General features: G+C 44.6%; 1 protein-coding gene and 1 non-coding gene across 5 annotated transcripts in view; one reads left to right on the top strand and one right to left on the bottom strand.

Annotated features, from left to right (window-relative positions):
* The window catches only part of Pex14 (peroxisomal biogenesis factor 14), a 143120-nt gene that overhangs the window by 43672 nt on the left and 81977 nt on the right, over positions 1-17471 (bottom strand). The window lies entirely within an intron of this gene.
* LOC113833728 lies at positions 7546-7652 on the top strand. Its single transcript, XR_003481860.1, has one exon. It is a non-coding gene; the product is annotated as a U6 spliceosomal RNA (small nuclear RNA).

Genomic DNA, 17471 nt, shown 5'->3' with positions numbered 1-17471 from the left:
AGTGTTAGATCTCCTGGAACTGGAGGTACAGGTGGTTGTGAGCCACCTGAATTGGATGCTGGGAACCAAACTCAGGACCTCTGGAAGAGCAGTGTGTGCTCATAACCACTGAGTCATCTCTCCAGCCCCAACTTTTCACTCTTTAAATCATTTGTTACCGTGAACTTCTGGCCTACCTGCATTAGTGCAGCCATTTCTCCGCCTGCTGGTTTGCATTACTGTTCACTATCGCCTCTTCTCTGTTTCAGTTTCCCACATACTTTAAGTATGTCTCTTGTTCATGCACAAAACTGTCCTGGTTTTTTTTTTTTTTCCTCTTTGTTTCACTGGGTCTTTTTTTTAAAATAGTTTATTTAAATTCATTTTATGTGCATTGGTATGAGGGACTCAGATCCCCTGGAACTAGAGTTACAGACAGTTGTGAGCTGCCATGTGGGTGCTAGGAATTGAACTCAGATCCTCTGGAAGAACAGCCAGTACTCTTAACCAATGAGCCATCTCTCCAGCCCATTTCACTGGGTCGTGTGTGTGTGTGTGTTATGTACACCTGCCACAGATTTATTTTCTTCCCTGACCTTTACCCATTTGTTAACCCTGACTGTAGTTACTTCTAAATTCTTTTCATTTATTTATTTATTTATTTATTTATTTATTTATTTGGTGTGTGTGTGTGTGTGTGTGTGTGTGTGTGTGTGTGTGTGTGTGTGTGTGTGTATTTGAGACAGGGTTTCTCTATGTAATAGTTCTGGCTGTCCTGGAATCCACTTTGTAGTCCAGGCAGGTCTTACCTCTGCCTCCAGAGGGCTGGGTAGTTCTAAATTCTTAATCCCAGCACCCAAAGGCAGAGGTGGTGTACTTCTTGAGTTTGAAGGCCAGCCTGGCCTAAATAGCAAGCTTCTGGCCAGCCAGACTACATAGTAAGACCCCAATTCAAAAACAAAACAAAAATCCTAAATTCTACTTTATTCTAATCTAGTAATAGTAGTTTGATTTTTTAGTTGAGATGATATTCACATTTAAATGTGCAAAGCACGCCATTATGTAACAGCTTAGAGAATTTGTACAAACACATGTAAAGGCCTTTTGCTCACCTTTAAATATTCAGTTACCAGGGGCTGGAGAGCTTGCCTAGCAATTAAGAACATTTGCTACTCTTTCAAAGGCCAGGCTGAGCTTGTAGCATCCACATGGTGGTTCACAGCCATTCCTAACTCTAGTTCTAGCAGATCCAATGCCTTCTTCTGACCTCCATGGGTACCAGGTACACACATGGCACACACACATGCATGCAAACAAAAAACACCCATAAACATAAAATAAATCTAAAACAAAAAACTTTTGTTTTTTGTTTTCTCAAGACAGGGTTTCTCTGTGTGGCTTTGGAGTCTATCCTGGCACTCGCTCTGGAGACCAGGCTGGTCTCGAACTCAGAGAGATCCGCCTGCCTCTGCCTCCCAAGTGCTGGGATTAAAGGCGTGAGCCACCAACGCCCAGCAACAAAAAAACATTTTTAATTGGTCCTTTCCCCCCACCCCCACCTCCGCAACTTGACACAGCTGAAGTCATCCGGGAAGGGACCCTCAATTGAGAGAATGCCTCCATCAGACTGGCCTGTAGGCAAGCTATAGAGCATTTTCCTGGTTATGATTGATGTGGGAGGGTCCCACCCACTGTGGTCATTCCAACCTGGGAGGGTGGTCCTAAATATCTAAGAAAGCAGGCTGAGAAAGCCATGAGGAGCAAGCAGTAGGCAGCATTCCTTCATGGCCTCTGCTTGAGTTCCTACCCTGACTTCCCTCAGTGATGGGGTCTAACCTGAACTCACCCCTCCCCCCCACCTTGGGCCATGTTGTTTTTCACAGCATCAGAAACCTTAACTTAAGACATGGGGCATTTCCCAGCATGCCACCTGCTGCCCTTGGCAGTCTGCAAGCTCCTTCAGGGTGAATCTGACCATCAGTTTCTCCTTGGGTTTTTTTGTTTTGTTTTGTTTTGTTTTTAACATTCATTCACTGCATGTGCGCACGCGTGTGTGCACGTGTGTGCATGTGTGTGCATGTGTGTGTGTATGTGTGTGTGCATGTGTGTGGGTACAAATGACAAGTGTGGAGGCCAATGAGCACTGAAGTGGTTGGTTCTCCTTCCACCACCAGGCAAGTTCAGGGATCAAATTCAGTCCCGATACTTGGTGATCAAGTTCAAGGATCAAATTCAGTCCTGATACTTGGTGATCCTGATTCCTGCTGCACCACCTTGCCACTCAGGCATCAGCATGAACTGTGTCTGTCCTTGGACATCACAAAAAAGCAGCACTTTTGGTGGAAAGTCATTGACATTATTATTACCATGGTGGTCGTGGTCCCCATCCTCACAGTCAGTCCTCCTCCTCCTCCTCTTCCTCCTCCTCCTCATCCTCCTCCTCCTCTTCCTCCTCCTCCTCTTTTGAGAATGTGTGTGCCCCAGGCTGGTTTTTACACAAGGCTGGAGACTGACCTAAGACTTCCCACATTCCAGGCAAGCACTCTACCAACTGAGCTACCTCCATAGCCCTTTTGGTGGGATTCTTCAACCTTCAAGCGCGGAGTTTCATCACTCAGTGATGTATTCCCTTTCCTGGCTCTCTAACTCCCTTGATGGGTCTGCTCTGTAAAGCAGACACTCCTCTGCCAGAGGACATTTCCCTCTGGGATCAGACGTTCAGACCCTGTACACTTCTTCAATGCACACATGGACTCGTTTCTGTCCACAAGAACTTCGAAGTCACAGAACAAGCATTTAACTGGCAGAAAGTGCCAGGTTTCCAAACGGTTTTTTTCACTCTCAGCAACACATGAGGGTTCCAGCTGCTCCATGTTCTTGCCAACACTTACTATCCTCAGTCTTTTCCATTTAGGGCATCTGAGCAGTGTGTAATGATAAGCTACTGGGTTGTAATTATATCACCCCATGGGAAACGGAAGTTGGGCATCTTCTTATATGTTCACCAACCATTTGGAAATGTCCTTTAACATGGTACCTGTGCAAGTCTTTGCATACATTTGAAATGGAGCTACTGGACTTTGCCAATTGTGGTGGTTCTCCGATGACTCCGGAAGCAAGCCCTCTGTCGAATAAGCATCTTAGTCCAGCATATGGATTCTCCCTTTGCTTTCTTAGTGCTTCCTTTCCATGAACAAGTGTTTGTATCTGAGATGACACCTTTTCTTTTATGACAGAGGACTGACTGAGCTGATGAAAAAGTCTCTGTAAACCTCCATGTCATAGGCATGGTCCCCTGTGTTTCTCTACAAGCTCTGCAAATTTACTTTCCTCATTTGGAGTATGCTCAAAGGTAAGGCTCAAGGCTTATTATTTCCATGGAGGTATTATTCAGGGACTGTGTCAGATGCCAGAACACTAAGTGCTGCTAACTTAGTCTCCATCCCTGTGTCACTGAGACCTTACCAAACCAAGCACTGTGGGAGGGAAACCAGTGAACCAAACTGCCCTCATGGACTCTAGCGAGCAGTTTAACAAGTTCAGTCTGTCGTCCTTCTCCTTGCTTGCTTGCTTTATTGAGACAAGGTTTCACATAGCCTCAAAATCACTAGTCAAGGATGACCTGGAACTCCTGATCATCCTGACACTGTGTCCCAAGTGGTGGGATTATAGGAATGTGCCATCACATTTGGAACAAGGCTTCCAACCTAAGTAATAGACTGCTAAAGAAGATCAGACATTTGACAGAAACTTTAAAAATGAAAAACAAAACAAAAAAATCAAAACAACAAAAATACTTCACCTCAAACAACAACCACCATCCCCTAAACACAATAAAAAGAACCCGAAGAAGCAAAGAGCATCAGAGAAATAGAGCATTTCAAATCAACATGCTGAGGTGGTTTGAGTAAGAATGACCCCCCCAGGCTCATATATTTGAATGTCTAGTCACCAGGGAGTGCACTGTTTGAAAGGATTAGAAGGATTAGGAGGTGTGGCCTTGTTGGAGGAAGTGTGTCACTGGGGATGGGTTCCAGATTTCAAAAGCCCATGCCAGGCCCAGAGTCTCTCCCCTCCCTCACCCAAGGATCAGGATGTAGCTCTCAGCTACTGCCAAGCAGCTGCCTGTGTGCTGCCAAGCTCCCAACATGGTGACCATGGACTACGCCTCTGAAACTGTAAGCCAGCCCCAATTAAATGGTTTCCTTTAAGAGTTGCCATGGTCATGGTGTCTCCTCACAGCAATAAAACAGTGACTAAGATACATGCTCAGAGAATAAAAGAAAGGAAAGCCAGGTGTGGTGCACACCTTTAATACCAGCAGATGGGAGGCAGAGGCAGGTGGATCTCTGTGAGTTTGAGGCCAGTCTGGAACTAAGCAAGTTCCAGGATAACCAAGACTACATACAAAGAGAAACCCTGTCTCAACAGAACAAAACAAACAAAAAAATCACAAACAAACAAAAAAGATAAACTGTTGGGGGAAATATATAAAGTAGAACTGAAAAGATGGGAAATAAGAAAGGATTAACCCAAGACATCTCTCATCCATCTCAGAGAGGGAAACAGAACACAGAACATAAAGGAGAGAATATTACCAAAGAAATCATTTAAGGCCATATCACAAAACCAGAGTGGTAACTCACTTAATGAAGGGCCTACAGGGACCCAGCACTGTAAACACAAAGAATGACAAACGAAAACCCTGGTGCACATTATTATAAAATCACAGGACTCCGCTAGAGGTAAGAAATAAGGGTTTGGGGAAATAAACAGTTCACACAGGAAGGCACCTGAGTCAAAGTGGCCTTGGACATCCCAACAGCAGACAGCAGCAGAACTGGCTGCTGAGACAAATTTGTCCCTTCAAATTTCTTAAAAAAAAAAAAAGTTTCCCAATCTAGAATTGAAAGCCCAGCCAAGCAAAGATGGAAAGGAAAGCAGACTCATTTTCTAGGTTTGTCTCCCATGCACCTTCTCAGGAAGCTACTGAAGGGTTCGTTCCACCAACCTACAGATGAGAAGCAAAGAGGAGCACACAGAAGCCAGGAAACGGGAAATGGAGTTCAGGGGAGCTAAGGGCACCTGCAGACGAAGAGGACAGCAGCATAGTGACACCACAGACTGCAAGGGGTGCAGGGCTCCCAGACTGGCATCAAGAAACCAGTGGCTCCTGGCCATCTTTATGGTGCCAGGAGAACACTACAGAACAGAACATGAGGACCCATTAGTGATAAGAACACAGCTAAGCAACCCCAACTCCCCATCAGAGCCCACTACACAACCAGGAAAAGTACAATTTTCATATACTACATGGTTCATGGGGAAATGCTTATTATATGTAGTATTCATGAGCTTACTAAACTAGGAATACCATCCTATTTTTTAATGCTTAGAATTTGGAATTCACACTACTAGCAATGTTCAGTATTTAATGCCTCTCATTCTGATAAACTAGAGCTCCATGTCCTACTCCAATGTTTCCAAACAGTCTCAAAACTATGATGGCTGACAGCACAAACACCAGAGAAAGCCAGACTTAGAAATAGTTCTGCTAAATGCACAAAACAACAGCACATAGATGTAGTACATTAAAAACCATGATTGACTAGAATCCATGCTAATAATACAATGATGATTCACTACTGCCTATTATAATATTTTATTATATTAAGAGATTAAAAGACAACAATGATATGATTATTTCCGAAAGTGAAGGGCATTTGATATAATTCGATATCCACTCTTAATGAAAACTCTTAATAAAATGAACAACATGAATACTTCCTTGATGTGACTGAGCGTGAGCAGATGGCATGATGGCTTATGAAAAGATGTAGTCGAGTACTAAGACGGAGCAGGACAAGGGTTCTCAGGCGCATCTGCCTTACTCATGTGGAGCTGGTTTGGGAGCTAATACAACCAGAGAAGGACAACACAACAAGGCAAAGGGCAAAGTATTGTCTCCAGAGTACGCAGGGATGGGCATGGCCTACCTGCCAGCAGTGCGAGGCGTAAGCTCAGCCCACAAAAGTTATAGAAACAAGGGATAAACAAATGTTCCAGATGTTCATAAAGCTACAGAGGGAAAAGTGAAGGGGAAATAACTGTCTTTTTCTCCTAGGAGAAGTGTTAGTATTATAAACATGTCATCTGCCCTAAGTTAATTGCAAGGTTAATGTGACTCCAGTGTTTGAAATATCAACATTCCATATTTTCCTTTTAGCTGGGCAAGCTAATTTTATAAATTATATGTAAAGTAATAAACATGAAGCACTAAATGCATTGTGCATAACTGAAAAGATGACAGGGTGGCTTAATTCTAACACAATGCACATCTAAGAAAGGGAATGTGACATTGAACAGGCACACTGAGGGACAGAGTAGTTCAGGACACCACAGACAGCTAGCACATGATGAAGTTTTAGGGCAAGTCGGTGAAGGAAAACACCCAGCAGCCAAGCAAGCCTGTTGTTCATTTTAATTTGTTGGATTTTGTTTTGTTTTTGGCAGAGTCTAACCTGGAGCTCTTTGAAGACCACGTCAGAGCTGCCTGCTTCTGCTGGGATTAAAGGCATGCACTACCATGCCCGGTCGTTTGTCTATTTTGGGATGGTCTTCCAGCTAAGAACAGCTTTTACAGTTTTTAAACAGAGGTGAGGAAAGCAAGATCATTTTGTGACAGGTGAAAAGCGTTTAAAATCCCAATGCCAGTGTTCATAAACACCGCTTTCCCTCTCATCAGTCTCTAACTGTCTGAGGGGCACCCATAGCTCCGCCATGGATACAGGCCCTAAAAGCCAACACACAGTCTGGCTTTTACAAGAAAAGTTTCTCTACCTCGGCCATAATTGATACTACACTTTGTTAACTAAAATAATAAATAAACAAACAAGGTTGAATCTTTGGACTCCACTGACCAAAATAAACTTTGAGTTACTGAAGTCTATGGAACAAAACTCAAATCACAAAGGAACTGTCAGCAAAGGAGCCAGGCAGGCTGGCTCAGCAGGTGAAGTGTTTGCCAGGCAAGCCTGACCACCTGAGTTCAATCCCTGGAACTCACGGGAAGTGCAAATAAAGAACTGACTCTACAAAGTTGCTCACTGACCTTTATTAAGTGTGCTGTAGTGTGTGCATTCACACACACACACACACACACACACACACACACACACTCTCTCTCTCTCTCTCTCTCTCTCTCTCTCTCTAATATTGAAAGTTTTTAAATGTCAAAAGAAATTTTGTAATGTCAAATAAGAAGCTCTGCCTGACAAAAGCACTGTAAAAACAGTTGACATAAATCTGAAACTGAAACCCTCTAACACAGACCCCAGACAGAGTCAAGTTCCTCAGCATTCGAAATCACAAATCAATTTCAAAACAATTTCCCATGAAAAGATATAAAAAAGCTAAGCATGTGGCAGTGTACACCTACCCACAATCCTCACACCCAGAGGGCTGGTGCGGGTAGATTCCAAGTTTCAGGCCAGCCTGGGCTACATAGAGAATTTTAAGCCAGCTGGATCTACAGAGTGAGACCCTATCTTTAAAAACAGGGGGGGGGGGCTCGCTTTGTCAGCACATATACTAAAATTGGAACGATACAGAGAAGATTAGCTCGGCCCCTGCACAAGGATGACACCCAAATTCCTGAAGCCTTCCATATGTTTTTGGGAGGAAAGGAGGAAGGGGGAACTGGGATTAGAATGTAAACAATAAATTAATAAAAAAGGAGAAAACAAGCCGGACAGTGGTGGCGCATGCCTTTAACCCCAGCACTCCGGAGGCAGAGGCAGGCAGAGGCAGGCGGATCTCTGTGAGTTCGAGACCAGCCTGGTCTACAAGAGCGAGTTCCAGGACAGCCTCCAAAGCTACAGAGAAACCCTGTCTCAAAAAAAACAAAAAAAAACAAAACAAAACAAAAAAAAAACCCAAAAAAAAAAAAGAAAGAAAGAAGAAAAAAAGAAAAAGAAAAAGAAAGAAAGGAAGGAAGAAAGAAAACAAAAACAAACAAACAAACAAAAAACACAAGGGGGGGTACACAAAAAGCCAAAAGGCAAAAAGAAGAAATTTAAAAAAAAAAAAAAAAAAGGCTTGCATCAGTTCTGGTTGGGCATGCCTGTAATGCCAGTGCTGATGAGGCAGAGGCAGCCAGACTGTGGGGAGACTCTATCTCAACAAACAAAATGCCAAGCATGGTAGCTAACTTACACAATCCCAACACTTGGGAAGCAGAGGCAGGGAGATGTCATGTTCAAGTCTAGCCTGGACTACAGCAGTAGTTCCAAGCTAACCCAAAACACACAGTAAGACCCTATCTCAAAAAGAAAAGGTAGAACAACCAAAACAATCTCCCCAAAAGATATTTATCTCAAAAGAGAAATTCAAAACAAAATGACCTTGAGGGCATGCCTCTAACCCCAACATTTAGAAGGCAAAATAACAAAACAAAACCCCCACCTCACTGAAGGGCTTCTCCTTCTAAGATGGGGTATCTTTTTAGGCTCAGCGATACTGTTGAGAACAACTGCAAAACGAAACTATTTTAAGGCACTAGGGGAGCTACCAAGGCTTGACTCTCCAAGAGCCCAAGGGAAAGGAAGTGCAGAAAGGTGAGCAGACACTCAGGTGCTCAGACGCAGAACTCTGTCTTGAGAAGAATGAGGAAGACAGACACAGACAGAGCAGAGCGGGTGACTATCTCTAATCTGAATGCTACAGCCAGCTCCCGTAATTCGCAGTGCTTAGAACACAGGGACCTAAACATCCTGTACCAAACAATAACTTTCAGGTGATATGTTCAAGATATACACAAAACAAATTTCCTGGTGAGTATTGGGTCATGCCTGTAAGACAACACACCATGAGCAAGCACTCTGGTGATCACCTGTGATCTCAGCACTTGGAGATAAAGACAGAAGAGCCAGCAGTTCAGCCTGGAATATAGGAAACCCTGCTTTTAAAAAAACATATTGCACTATAATAACATGCAAGTATTTCAAAACTTTGTTTTTGTTTTGACACTGTGTAGCTCTGGCAGTCCTAGAACTCGCTTTGTAGACCCGCCTGCCTCTGCCTCTGCCTCTGCCTTTGCCTCTCTGCCTCTCTGCCTCTCTGCCTCTGCCTCTCTGCTCTGCTGCTGCTCTGCCTCTGCCTCTGCCTCTGCCTCTGCCTCTGCCTCTGCCTCTGCCTCTGCCTCTGCCTCTGCCTCTGCCTCTGCCTCTGCCTCTGCCTCCCGAGTGCTCGGTTTAAAGGCCTGTGCCACCATGCCTGGCTCAAAGTTTGACTGGTAAAATGGTTCTATGGGTAAGAACACTTGCTGTGCAAATCTGACAACCTGAGTTCAATCCCTGGGACTCGCTGTGGAAGGAGGGAAGTTGTTCTCTGATCTCCACTCATATGCTGTGACATCCATAGACTTCAGACACACAGACACACACAATAATAGCATGAACTCCAGAGGAAACCGTTGTCAGCTAGCTGCTCAATTATTCAGACCCGTATCTATAATCAAATTAAAAAAATCACAAAATATACAAACAAATAGACCACAAAGGGGAGAAAAGGTAAGAAAACAAACTTACAGATAAGCCAGGTATTGTATTTTACTACTTGTTTTGTCTTTCCCAAGACAGAGTCTCACGATGTTGCTCTGGCTGTCCTGGAACTTACTATGTGTACCAGGCTGGCCTTGAACTCACAAAGATCTGCCCGTCTCTGCCTCCCACACCTGAGATTAAAGGTGTGCACCACCATCGGGCTGGTAAGCCAGTTATAAAAGCTATCAAATACTTCAAGGGGGCTGATGAGATGGGTCAGTGGGTAAAGGTGCTTGCTACCATGCCTAAGATGTGTTACATTTGTTTATGCTATGAAATATTTGCTTAATGATGCAAAGGTGTGTTGCATTCTTTTATGTTACATTTGTTTAACTCTGTGAAGCTGTGTTACTTTGCCTGTCTAAAACACCTGATTGGCCTAATAAAGAGCTGAGTGGCCAATAGCAAGGCAGGAGAAGGGACAGATGGGGCTGGCAGGCAGAGAGTAAATATTAGGAGAGAAGAAATATGGAGAGAAGGAAGAAAGAATAGTGAGGGGAGGAGCAAAAAAAAGGGGTCACACAACCAGTCAGAGGGAGAAGGAAAGAAAGGTATATAAATCGGAGAAAGGAAAAGCCCAGAGGCAAAAGGTAGACAGGGTAATTTTGTTAGGAAAAGCTGGCTAGAAAAAAGTTAAAGCCCTGCATTCATAAGTAAGAGTAAGTCTCTATGTATTTATTTGGGAGCTGGGTGGCAGGCCCCCAAAGAGTAGAGAAAGAGAGAGAGACAAAAACAAAACACAAAACAAAACAAACAAAAAAAACAACTACAGAGTTGAATCCCAGGACCCACATGGTGGGAGTGAAGAGTTCCCACCAATATGTTCACACATGCATGCACACATAAATAAGTTCATGAAAGAAAATGTTATTTTATTTTTAAAATTTCCCCCCAAATAACCCCTTATGACTGCAGTTATGAATCTTGCTTTTTAAAATCTGTATTTATTATTTTTGGTTATGGTTATGTATGTCGTATATGGAGGCATGTACATGTGAGTGCATTTTCCCTGCAGAGGCCACAAGTGTGTGTGTGGGGGGGGGCCTGGGAGCTGGAGAGGCCACAAGTGGGGGGGGCGGGGAGCTGGAGTTGAGTGCTGAGATTCAAACTGGGGACCTCTGGAAGAGCAATACAAGCTCTTCACCACTGAGCCTTCTCTCCAGCCCCCAATAAAACATTTTTAAAAAGACTTCAAGAGAACTGATTAATGGAAACCAGGTGTAGCAGTGCGTGCCTGTAATCCCAGCACTCCCAAGGTGGAGGCAGGAAGAGCCTGAGTTCCAAGCCAGCCCGGGCTATACAGTGAGACCAATCAAGAAGGAAGTGGTAAAACAAAGACGTTTACTAGAAAACTAGGTTGTTAAAGGAACCAAACACAAAACCCTATAACTCCAGTGCAGTAACTGACAAGAACTCAGTAACAGATGAGTTTAGCACAGCGGTCAGTAAACTGAAGACGAGGCAGTGCGGAGCCCAGCATACAAAAAAACGGGAACTTGGAAACGGTCTGCTATAAACAGAGCTGCAGTCCAAGAAAGGCAAGAGAATAAAAGCAGTCAGACCAATACTTAAAAATATGACTGCTAATCTTGTAAAAGTACATCAAGGCAGATATTCCAAGACTCCATGAAACTTTATCTCAAAGAAACCCAGAAAAATGGGGGCTGGAGAGAAGGCTCAACAGGTAAGAGTGTGCATGGCTCTTGCGGGAACCCACATTCCCAGCCCCTGTGTGATGACTCACAACTGCCTGTGTGTGTGACTCCATGCCCTCTTCTGGATTCCTTGGGTACCTGCACTCATGTGTGAACACACACACACACACACACACACACACACACACACACAATTTACTAATTAATTAATAAAATAGAAAAATAATCTTAAAAGCAGTCAGAAAAGATAATGATTCACTAATTCTCAGAGGACACAGAACTGAGAAATAAACATGAGAAAACCAGCACGCCAGTCCTCCATGGTGAGTGAGAACTGGGATCACTCCTGTCTTTTCAGCACTTGGGAGGCAGAGGTAGAAAAATGAGGAATTCAAGGCCAACCTCAGCTACTTAGGCAAGTTAGCAAGCCCTAACTACCTGAGCTACACAGGGACAATTTGTCTCAAACCATCAAAAATCATTGCCTGATGGTAAAAATGACGGGGGGAACCAATGGAAAAAAGAACGCCCACAACCTTGAAGCCTCCCCTTAAAAGATACTTAGTAATTGCAAAGGAAAATATAATTCCACAATGGGAAACCAGGCAAATGCCACCTTAACCAACAGACCAAGGTGAAATCAGCAATGGAAGAAAAAAAAAATCAACGTCAATGTCATGCAACACTTCTATCAAAAATGAAGAGGGCACCCAGTCATGAGGTGGCACCATAAACATCCAAACTGTAACTCAATGCAGAATCTAAATCCTGCCAACACGGGAAAGTCACAGGAGACAAAGAAAGTCTAGGCAACACTGTTCTAAGTCAAAGGCATTAGAAGAAGACACTCCTCGGAAACCAGTGCTCATAGAGTGTTAGTTTTTGCTACTGTGGTAAGGCTTCACTGTCAACAGGGTTTAGAATCACCACAGGGACACACTTGTAGTGTGCCTGTGAGGTACTTCTGGAGAGGCTGACCTGATGAGGAAAGGATCCACCCTCCCAGTGGGCACAGCATTCCAGCAGGTGGCCCTGATACAAAGGGTCCAAGGGCAAAGCAGTGTGTGCTGTCTGCCTGCTGTTGCTGCTTCCTAGGCACTAGCATCTACCGTGGACTCGACCTTCTCTACAGATGTTAGATCCTAGCTGCTTCGGCTTTCTCAACTGGGCTCAACAGCAGAAACGCTCCATACCTCCAGCACAGGGTAGAGTGCTGAGACATCCCAGCTCTGTGGGCTGAGCTGCTGCCTCCCCAGCAAGCACACAGCCACTCTCATGTAAGCCAATGTAGTAAATTCCATTATAATATGAACTAATTCTATAGGTTTTTCCTCTAGGAAACCTAGCCTGAAACATCTCTAGAGGGCATTATTAAAACAAATGACTAAATCTAAACAAGGTGTGGTGTGTGTGTGTGTGTGTGTGTGTGTGTGTGTGTGTGTGTGTGTGTGTGTGTGTGTGTAGAAACAGAAGGGGTCAAGAGATAAAGTAATATTAATATTTTTGGAGTTTACTTGATAGATATATGGGAATTCTTTACACTAATAATAATAAGTATTGAAAGCACTTCAAACTAAAAGGTTTTTCAAAAAGAGAAGAGAGGAGGTGGAGAGGTGGCTTGGAGGCTAAGAGAGCTCACTGTTCTTGTAGTGGGTTCAGTTCCCAGCACCCACATCAGGCACCTCACAACTGCCTCCAGTTCCAGGGGATCTGATGCCCTCTCTGGCCTCAAGGGGCACTGTACACACACAATGCACACACTCATACACATAAATAAAATAAAAAATTAAAATAATCAAAGAGACTAGAGGAACACTTGGCAGTATAGCACTTGCCTAGCATGTTTGAGTCCCTAGATCTGATCCACAGCAGCACAAAGAAAAGAAAGTGAAAAGAGAAAGTTCCTTTTCATACAAACACTGAAGAAGTCATAACTTGCAGTCCCCCTCCTCAAAAACCTGCTAAGGGAATTCTCTAGACAGAAGGTACATGATCCTACATGGAAGGATGGGAAACAAGCCCCATGAGCTCAGAGGAAAGAGCAAACGGAGGTGAAAACTGACTGTGTGGAATAACAATGTCTTCAGGGCTAAATCAATGATGATGTCTTTTAGTGAAGGTTTAAAATCTATATAGCACTACACAGATCTGCAAAGACCACTACACTACACAAAAGGTAGGAAAATGCAAATGGGACTAAAGTGCTCTAAAGTTCCAGCCCATGAGGTGGCTCAGTGAGTAAAGATGCCTGCCACCAGCCTGGTGACAGTTACAGCCTGACCCCAGGCCCACATGGTGGAAGAGGAGGACTGACCCCTGTCCTTTGACCCCACATGCATTGCGGCAATGCTCATCTGCACACAAATAATAAATGAGAAGATGAGTGAGTGAATGGAATGCTCGGAGGCACTGGCGTCACTGGCGAGTGCAGTCCTCATCCACACACACTACATACAGCAAGTCAGAGATTCTCCAGCACCGTGGGCTTCTGCACTCTTCAGATGAATTAAAGATTCCAAACAACTATTGTCATTGAGGATACAAGTGCTGGTCCTCTACAGAAAGTCAGATCAAACCTGAGCCTGTCATAACAACACTCAGGAGGATGAGGCAGGAAGAGCATGCATGAGTTTGAGAGGAGCCTAGACTGCAAGCAGAACCACAAAGAAAAAGACCTTAAATGTTCCCCAGCACGAGAAACGCTGATAAGAAAATCGGGTTTTGTAAAGTCAGATGTGGTGGTGGTACACACCTGTAATCCCAGCACTTGGCAGCCAGATGCAAAGCGCTCACAAGTTCAAAGTCACCCTCATCCACACAGCAAACTTGAGCCCAGGCTGGGTCATACGGCACAGGTCTCAACACCAGCAAGATCGCTTGTTTTTGGAGCTAATTATCTTTTTTTTTTTTTTTTTTTTGATAGGGTTTCCCTGTGTGTAGCCCTGGCTGTCCTGGAACTCTGTAGACCAGCCTGGCCTCAAATTCACAGATTTGCCTGCTTCTGCCTCCCATGCACCACCACCATCTGACTAAAAGTATCTTATAATAAAGCATAAAAATAAGTATACCAAGCTGTTGGACCAAGTTTCTCATTGTAAAAGTAATATGAATATAAAATAAGAAATGAAAGTAAAATCCAGTCAAATTTGGATTTTATATGAATATATAAGTATATCAATATACTTATATCACACAAATAAACACAAACAAGAATTCAGTGTGTGTGTGTGTGTGTGTGTGTGTGTGTGTGTGTGTGTGTGTGTGTGTGTGTGTGTGTGTGTGTGTGTGTGTGTGTGTGTGTGTGTGTGTGTGTGTGTGTGTGTGTGTGTGTGTGTGGTGTATGTGTGGTGTGTGTGTGTGTGTGTGTGATGTGGTGTGTATGGTGTTTGTGTGGTGTGTGGGGGTGTGTGGGGGTGTGTGTGGTGTGTGTGTGGTGTGTGTTTGTGTGGTATGGTGTGGTGTGGTGTGGGTATGTTGTGGTGTGGGGGTGGGGTGGTGTGTGTATGTGTGTGGTATGGTGTGGTGTGGTGTGTGGTGTGTGTGGTGTGTGTGTGTGTGTGTGTGTGTGTGGTGTGTGTGGTGTGTGTGGTGTGTGTGTGTCTGTGTGTGTGTGTGTGTGGTATGGTGTGGTGTGGTGTGGGTGTGGGTGTGGTGTGGTGTGTGTGGTGTGTGTATGGTGTGTGTGTGGTATGGTGTGGTGTATGTGCATGGTGTGGTGTGGTGTGTGATGTGTGTGTGGTGTGTGTGTGTGTGTGTGGTGTGTGTGGTGTGTGTGGTGTGTGTGGTGTGTGTGTCTGTGTGTGTGTGTGTGTGTGTGTGGTATGGTGTGTGGTGTGGGTGTGGTGTGGGTGTGGGTGTGGTGTGGTGTGTGTGGTGTGTGTATGGTGTGTGTGTGGTATGGTGTGGTGTATGTGCATGGTGTGGTGTGGTGTGTGATGTGTGTGTGGTGTGTGTGTGTGTGTGTGGTGTGTGTGGTGTGTGTATGGTGTGTGTGTGGTATGGTATGGTGTGGTGTGGTGTGTGGTGTGTGTGTGATGTGGTGTGTGTGGTGTGTGTGTGTGGGGTGTGGTGTGTGTGGTGTGTGTGTGTGTGTATGTGTGGTGTGGTGTGGGTGTGGTGTGGTGTTTGTGGTGTGTGGTGTGTGTGTGGTATGGTGTGGTGTGGTGTGTGGTGTGTGTGTGTGTGGTGTGTGTGTGTGTGTGGTGTGTGTGTGTGTGTGGTGTGGTGTGTGTGTGTGTGTGTGTGTGTGTGTGTGGTGTGTGTGTGTGTGTGGTGTGGTGTATGTGTGTGGTGTGGTGTGTGTGTGTGTGTGTGTGTGTGTGTGTGTGTGTGTGTGTGTGTATGTGTGTGGTGGTGTGTGTGTGTGTGTGTGTGTGGTGTGTGTGTGTGTGTGTGTGTGTGTGTGTGTGTGTGTGTGTGTGTACCTTATGAGGTTCGTGTTCATTTTCTCTCTGTGCCATGTGAGGTGATTATGTGGGAGGACACCCTTATTTGAGAGGTATATGCTGAAGTAATTACAGTTGTCATGATATCCACATGCAACACGAGCGTAGATGCACAGAGAGAGCAGAGACAGATTAGCACATATGGGAAAATGTCAATCAGCCAGAAACAAGAGAAAAGCTATCTGGGTGCTCTTGCAGGGTTCCATTTTTCTGTGAATTTGGAACTGTTCAGTATTGAAAGACTAAGGAAGAAGTCAAGCTGGATAATGCCAGCACTTAGCAGGTAGAGGCCTTTACAAAGAACAGCTTTGAGCTTAGCCTGGGCTGTGTGTCATCTTATCAAAGAAAGAGAAAGGGGACTGGAAAAATGGCTCCCTGGTTAAGAGCACTGGCTGCTCTGGCAGAGGACCTGGGTTTGGTTCCCAGCACCCATGCTCTGTAACCGGAGTTCCAGGAGATGTGACGCCTTCTTCTGGCCTCCACAGGCTCTGCATGCAACCAGGTGTACATACACACATGCAGGCAAAACACTCACACACATAAATAAAAACAAATGATACTTTTTGTTTGTTTTGATTTTCAAGACAGGGTTTCTCTGCGTAGCCCTGGCTGTCCTGGAACTCACTCTGGAGACTAGGCTGGCCTGGAACTCGAGAGATCCGCCTGCCTCTGCCTCTGCCTCCCGGGTGCTGGGATTAAAGGTGTGCTCCACCACCACCTGGAGTAAATAAATCTTTTAAGAGAGAGGTAGGGGAAAGGGAGCCCACAGAGGGGTAGTGGTGTCAGGATGAAAAGAATACAAGACCACAGGCCTTGACCCAAAATGTTGATGCAGGGAAAAGAAAGCTGAAAGCTGAGGGGGGTCTCACTATCTGCCCTGAGCAGAAGAGGTGAGACCAGGAGATCAGAGCCTACTCTGTAGCCGCCAGAGGAAAGTGAAGAAAATACTCATTGTCCTTCCATGGCCATCACCTGGCACTGGTGAAGGCAACAGATGCCCGACAACACAGAAACTGCCATTGTTAGGTGTCCTCTGAGTGAGGAGGCCAGGCCTCTAGGTCTGCCTCATAAATAATTACTCTGGACACCCGTTTCCTGTACAAAAGCTTGCCCTTTTCTGTCAGACTTGGCCCTGCTGCTGGGCCGTCCACAGTCCCCTCGGTGTGATGGCTCTGTTTCCACAGGAGACTTAAGTCACCTGTGTTTGCCAACTGACTTAGGAAGGATTTCCACTATTCCCCAGCGTTTCTGCTTGAAAAACTAGAAATAACACCGACTTTCTCACTGAATAGAAGGCAGCAAGGAGCACTTGAAAGAAGTCTGGCCAAAGAATAAACACCTTGCAGAACAGTTTCCTTTGTTTGGTTTTTGTTAAGTCCTTTTGTGAGGGAGGGCTCTGAAAAGTCTTGGGGTCACTCTCTTATTATGACTCTTTTACGGTCCTGGACCCTTCGTTCTAGGCAGAAGGCAGCAGGATTATGCCCATTTACCTCCTTGAACAATCGTGCCCAACATAGTTCTGGACAGTCTAGCAAAAAATCGTAATAATAACGCCGTTAAATAACACAGAAAAGGGGAAAAACTAATGCTTACCTGCTACTGAAAAATACTAAGAGAACCAATATGGTCATTAAGAGTATTACAAAGAACACAAAAGGGTAACTTTAAAAGCATAGAAATCAACAGCTTTCCAAAGTATTGGCAAAGAAGAGAAAATATAGTATAAACAAAGGTCACAGAGCAATAATAATAAATTTAAAAATACTTAGGATTAAAGAAAGTATGTAGGA

This window comes from Cricetulus griseus, chromosome 2 (genome assembly GCF_003668045.3).
Source record: "Cricetulus griseus strain 17A/GY chromosome 2, alternate assembly CriGri-PICRH-1.0, whole genome shotgun sequence".
NCBI classification, from domain to species: domain Eukaryota; kingdom Metazoa; phylum Chordata; class Mammalia; order Rodentia; family Cricetidae; genus Cricetulus; species Cricetulus griseus.
Note: the sequence above shows the minus strand (reverse complement) of the source record. Positions and strands in the feature narration are given on the sequence as shown.